Raw genomic sequence first — 6,441 nt, 5'->3', positions numbered from 1 at the left:
ATAATCCAACTAATTTGTGAGAAAGAAAAACTAGGAATTCAGTGCACACACCTCGCCCTGAGAAGAACATTTGTCTCAAATAAATGGCTTTGAAAACATGAAATATGAATATTTATAAGGGCTGTAAGTGAGATATGAAAATATTAATGGAAGCTTAATTGCTCCTACATGCAAGTTTTTGCTTACTTGTTGGAAGTCTTCTGTTGTTCACTCGCTGAAGGACTCAGTATTATTACATGACATGTTTTCTTTTTTCCCCTAATTAGTAGGTCGTGTCCGTGGCACGTATAGAGCAGCGTTTTTACGCCGAGTCTTTCAGGCTTTTATTTTGGAACACAAAATCATTCACTTTTCCGTTGTAATCGCGGCCACCTTGACTCTCTCTCTCGCTCTCTCTCTCTCGCTCTCTCGCTCTCTCTCTCTCGCTCTCTCTCTCTCTCTCTCTCTCTCTCTCTCTCTCTCTCTCTCTCTCCTCGGGCCCCAGAGGAAAGCTCTGGAGCCATTGGTTGATTCCCGCCATCATATGCCAGTCTAGACACTTTGGCGGCTGGGAGCCGCACTGATTGTTGCGCAAACACAGTTTCAAGTTTCTTAACTCTTAAAGACGCAACATCCTGCTGGAACTTGATATGTTCGGCAGAGGTGATCAAAGTGAAAGTCACTGTGATGGATGTTTGCTGATAATAACAATAATAATAATAATAATAATAATAATAATAATAATAATAATAATAATAATAATAATAATAACTACTACTACCACTACTACTACTAATAATAATAATAATTCTGAGTCTAAATAATCCAGAGATCATTTCAGATAAATGCTCTACGTATGCGACATACAGTTCAGTCTCTTTCCTACTTTAGATTCGTTGAAACCTTCCTGATGTTTTTTCAATTTGGGGCCAGAAGTTGTCAAACTTTCCAACATAACTCTTGAGATCTGCGTCACTCACAGATACTAAAAGCTTTTGTCATGAGACCTTTTTATCTCAGGAAACACTCCCGGTCATATTGGTCTGTATTGTTAGCTGCTAATACTTTTAACCACACAGAAAAATCCCTCTTCTTCTTTGTTCTATTCTATATTCGAACAGTATTTTGCCTTCAGCACGTTCAGCAGTTGTTTGTATGGATCTCTATGCACACGTTTTTTTTCTTTTTAAATTGTCACTATTTATTTCTTTTTTTTGTTGTTGTTCAATTGATGTTCATCTTCAGAAATAACTTTTCCTATTTGATACGGAGTTAAAAGGAAGTGCAGTGCTTAAAGATACATATTAAGATAGATGCAGAACTTTAGAATAAGACATTTCTATAATAAGTTACAATATTTTTTCAATGCATGTCTGAACAGCCACCTCAGGGTGTGATGTCATGAGGTGAAAACGGGCCTTTTTTTTTTTTTTTTTTGCAGATATCCGAACACTAACTGCTAAAATCCGAATGCACACAATAGCTGGACATTCTAAAGCCTGTCTGGGGTAGAGGGGGGTAATATGGGCTTGAGTGTTTCCCAGTAGCATCATACCAGTCCTCCCAGTGTACATCCCTGTGCCTCCGCCACTGAATAATAACTTGTCATGGTTCCAGTGGAAGATATTGCAGCGCCTCATTTCATTCGCGTTAATCCTGTGTGTTGGTGGTATGTCCAGTTATTTGTGCTTCACGCAGCAGACCTGAACTCTGCCGGGTGCGTGAGGGATGACATGGCTGGCTGAAGACGTGGGAGTCACTTGGGGAGTCATGTTGCAATGACAGGAGGAGAAAGTCAATGAAGAGGGAGAGGAGGAGAGCAGCGGGGTTCACTGGGCACCTGTTCAAAAAGTTTCCCCTGTGTAACTCAATCAGATGTCGATGCAGACAGAGGAGAGAGAGAGACGTTTGGAGGAACTTTGTCCAGACTTGAATGTTTCAGTCGCCACATAAACACCAAGGAGACTTACAGCTATGGTAAATTGGATCTATAACTGCTTCAGGACCTTTTTTAAATAGATCACACACATACACACACACACACACACACACACACACACACACACACACACACACACACACACTTGTACTTATATCTTTGTGAGGACTTTCATTGACATAATACATTCCCTAGCCCCTCACCCTAAACCTACCATCTCCACTGACTCCTAACCTTGACCCTAAACCTAACCTGAACCTGATTCTAACCTTGACCCTAAAACCAAGTCTCGACCCTCAAACGGCCCTTTGAAGAAGTGAGGACTGGCTAAAATGTCCTCTTTCCAAAAATGTCCTCACTCTGTTGGTTAAATATGTATTCTAGTCCTCAATATGTAGCAAGTACAAGAACACACACACACACACACACACACACACACACACACACACACACACTTCAGACATGACAGACTGATCTAATACCACTTTCTTATGAGTCACTATCTTCGTACTAAAATGAAAAAAACAAAAAACAAGATGATGGTTACTGAATTGGCTTGACCAGCAGTGTAGATGGAGGTGGGTGCACCGTACATCACTGGTAGCCAACGCTCAGTCGGTCCATCAAGTCACTGTGAAAGTTTAACAGAGACTGATCACCAGGCAGGAGTGGTTCCAGAGCAAGATGCATTCACATGAGTTTTATTTATAATAAGGTCCTGATACACTGTACAGACACGACAACCCCATAAAGTAAGCAAGATGTTGGTTTATCAGAGAAATAGAGGAATTATTGTTTGGGACTCATAAAAGTGGGACATTTAAACAAAAAAATCTCAACCCAACATCCAGTAAAGTCAAATTAATGAGACAGAATGTAGCTGATGTTCCCTCCCTATCTCACTTGTTCCTCTGGAAAATCCTGTATGCATTCATGCGCAAATTCTGTTCACACAGTTTGCAATATCACAACTGTGTGCATAGTGAGTGGCTAATGTGTGCAAAGGCCAAGGGCAATACGTTTACATAATTCCCAGATTGTGCAATACAAGAATTAAGAGCAATAAATCAATTACGCATTTTAAGTCTGGAGACTTTTGGAGAGTGCCTAGGGAGTATGGAGTACGGGGGTTGTTGCTAAGCACCTTCAGGTCTCTATATAACTACAGTGAGACCGTATCCGTAAATCAAACACACTCCCACTGGGTGCAGGGCTCCGCCAGGGTTGTCTCTCATCACAAATTGTGTTTGTAATATTGGTGCAGGATCTGAAGGTGCAGCCAAGAGGAGGAGAGAGTTAGGATGTCACTTCCCTGCTGTGTGCAAATCATGTGGTTTTGTTGGCTTCATCGTACTGCGGGACCACCAGCAGGCCCTGGGGTGCGGTTGTCTCCCTGCTCCCATCGGGTTGGGAGTGAGTTGCTACCCCAAGTGACAAAGTTCAAGTATTTCAAGGTCTCATTAACAAACGAGGGAAGGACGGAGCCTGAATCTAGGCCAGTTCTCAGAGTGACGAATCCACGCCTTAGGCCACAGTTGAGTTACAGCAGCTCAGCTGTGCACCTCCCTGCAACGACACGATCGCACAGCTTTGACTGGTCAGCTTTGACTGGTCAGCTTTGACTGGTGATCTTTGACTGGTCAGCTTTGACTGGTCAGCTTTGACTGATCAGCTTCAATCTCCTCCTACGCAGCTCCACACTCGCGTTCACACCATCTCCTCCTCTGGCCCGAGCTCTTTTCAGCATTTCATTTATTTCAGTAAATGTGAATGTTGTACAACTTTTATCACCTCAAGAATGATTTTCTCCATTTCAACCGCAGCATAGAAGCCAATTTTGTGTCAAAAATGCTGCAAGGTTTAAATTGAGAAATTATGATTGGATGACGCCTCTATCCATCCACCTACTGCGGCCAATGTGACGTAGCAAATTCAGAGGTGGCGATGCTTTCAATGTCATCATATAATCTGACTTCACTAGCCTAGCGTGTCGCAAAATGGCATCTGAGAAAGTGATGCTGTGCGTCAGCGCAACCTCTGACAGGTGAAGACCATTAAAATGCTGGTTGGGTTTGAACATTTTAGACACACAACAATATAATTAGCACCTTATATGAACAGACCTCGTAATTTTAGGCATTTTGATGCGGAAATGTTGAAAATAATACTTTTATTTCACAGTTGTCTTTTCTTGATCTTTTTTCTTGATTCGGAGAGAGGCCGCTGCGATCAACTCTGTCCCTCACTTTTCTTTAATTTTTGCAAGAGTTTCCAAACACATCAGTTTGGAAAGCAGCAGAACTGTGGCACAGATGAGGCCCAGAGAAAACAGTTAAGAGATCATAAACCTGGGAATCACATGCATGGAATAACTCAGGCAGGAATGTCAAACAGGGGAAATACACTCGAGACTAAATACAGTACATTATGAGGGGAAGGATAATGAGAAATACCAGGTAAATCACATGGGGGCGGGCAACAGGTGATAAAGGCTGGTATACACGAGGACAGGGACTGGATGAGCAGACACATTCCAGGGAGCCTACTTGAGCTGTTTCAATGTTGTGAGCACCACACATAAAATGTTGTATCACTCACTTATATTGTTTCACTTCTACAAAAATATCTGTTTTCTTTTTTGATTTGGGTGAACTGGGTTTACAGAATCTGTGTCATTCCAGCCGCCAAATAAAAACATTGTGCCCCGTGTGTGTTGGTGATAAGGTGTGTGTGTGTGTGTGTGTGTGTGTGTGTATGTGTGTGTGTGTGTGTGTGTGTGTGTGTGTGTGTTTGTGTGTTTTCAGTGTGGGAAGAAGGGGGTGGGGGTGTATGGAGGTTGGAGGGAGAGTAGACAGGGTGTCCGGCACCAAACCACCTCCCAAAATAAACGCCGTCCGCGCGTCTCTGTGTCTGTCCAGTGGCAGACCTGCGGGCTCCCACAGCTCCAGCAGCTCCAGCAGCAGCAGCAGCAGAGACGAGTCTGGGGCCAGCCGGCCTGTCCCAGGAAAAGCATGTCATCAGCTTCATCATTCCTCTAATGGCTCTCCTCAAGACCAGAGACATGGCAGACAGTGTGTTGCCCCACCAAGGCGACAGTTTACCCAGCACTCACACACACACACACACACACACACACACACACACACACACACACACACACACACACACACACACACACACACACACACACAAAGCATACATAAACAGTCATGAACACACAAACAGTCCTGCTGCCCACTCCCAGCCACTTAAAGGCCAGCACTGGAGAGACGAGGAGGCCCCCTTATGAAAACATGCAGGGGTGCTGGAGATAATGTCTCACCAGACCTCTGGACTCACGCCAGGCTGCCCTCTTAATCTGACGTCTGCAAGATTCACTGCAGAAACGCTGCCAAGGGTTTGAAACACTGGCCAGCTAAAATATTTATCTGTTTTGGAGCTGGTCCCGAAAAGAATAGTTTGACATTGGGAAAACACTCCCTTTATTTTTTAGAGTTGGACCGAGAGATCAATAGGACCCTTGTGATTTAAAGCAGCTAAAATCGATACTTTTAATAATAACATTATTTCAAATGACCGTGTGTTCTCATCAGAAATGTTCCTTACAATATGAATTATTAGATCACTCTGCTGCATCTGTCAGCTTGAAACAGCTTTGTAACGCTTTCAGGTCATTTTCCACAAAAAAAAAGAAAGCTAAAGAAAACCAGCTTTGCAGTAACAACAGATTTTAGGATCTAAATGGTGAACGTAGTGGAGCGTTTAGCAGCTTAGGAGCCAATTGTTGCTGTGAGGTGTTGATTGACATCATGGAGAGTAAACAGATGGACAGAAACACCACACAAAACTGCTTTAAAACTCCTTGATATGTAAGCTGCTCAAAGTATCAACAGAAATACTGCCCCCGTGTGGCCAAACAAACCCAGACGCGCAAATTCACATAAGAATATACAACTAGCAAGAGGCCAGCACTGCTTAACATGCAAAAAGCAAAAATAATGAACCAAATTAACCTGTTAAATCATCATGTTCTGACTGAAAGGACCAGTAGGAAGGACATTTATCAGTAAAGCTGAAACCCCACGCTCCTCCCTCCCTTTTCAAGCATGAAGGAGAAGCTGCGGTAGCCTGCAACAACTTAGCCGTACGATCTGATGTTTGTCACGATTTTTAAGCACAGCATAGTTTGCTAGGAACTGCAACCAATCATTCAGAATCAACATCTGAAAAATGATCGACTGTAGGCAAATTCCCTTGTAGCCTACAATTGCTCAAAGCTAAGCTAACTCAGTGATTCTTTGTTGCAAATGGATGTGCAGTAGTTATGTTACACACAATTTCTGCCAAAAATCTAAATTAGTTGATAGATTTGTTCATTCTCAACATTCTAAGGGCACTGTTTTAGCTGTTTTCAGCTACTCACTGGTGAAACAAGTTTTCTTCTGGAATTTAGCGCTAATGTTGCTGCTCTGTATCGGTTTGGTGTGTAAATGCATTTTTTTTTCCTGTTTCCCAGACGTGGT

Source organism: Aulostomus chinensis, chromosome 2, assembly GCF_037954235.1.
Source record: "Aulostomus chinensis isolate RoL2024-O1b breed Wild chromosome 2, RoL_Achi_v1.0, whole genome shotgun sequence".
Classification (NCBI taxonomy): Eukaryota; Metazoa; Chordata; class Actinopteri; order Syngnathiformes; family Aulostomidae; genus Aulostomus; species Aulostomus chinensis.
This window is presented reverse-complemented; position numbering follows the sequence as displayed.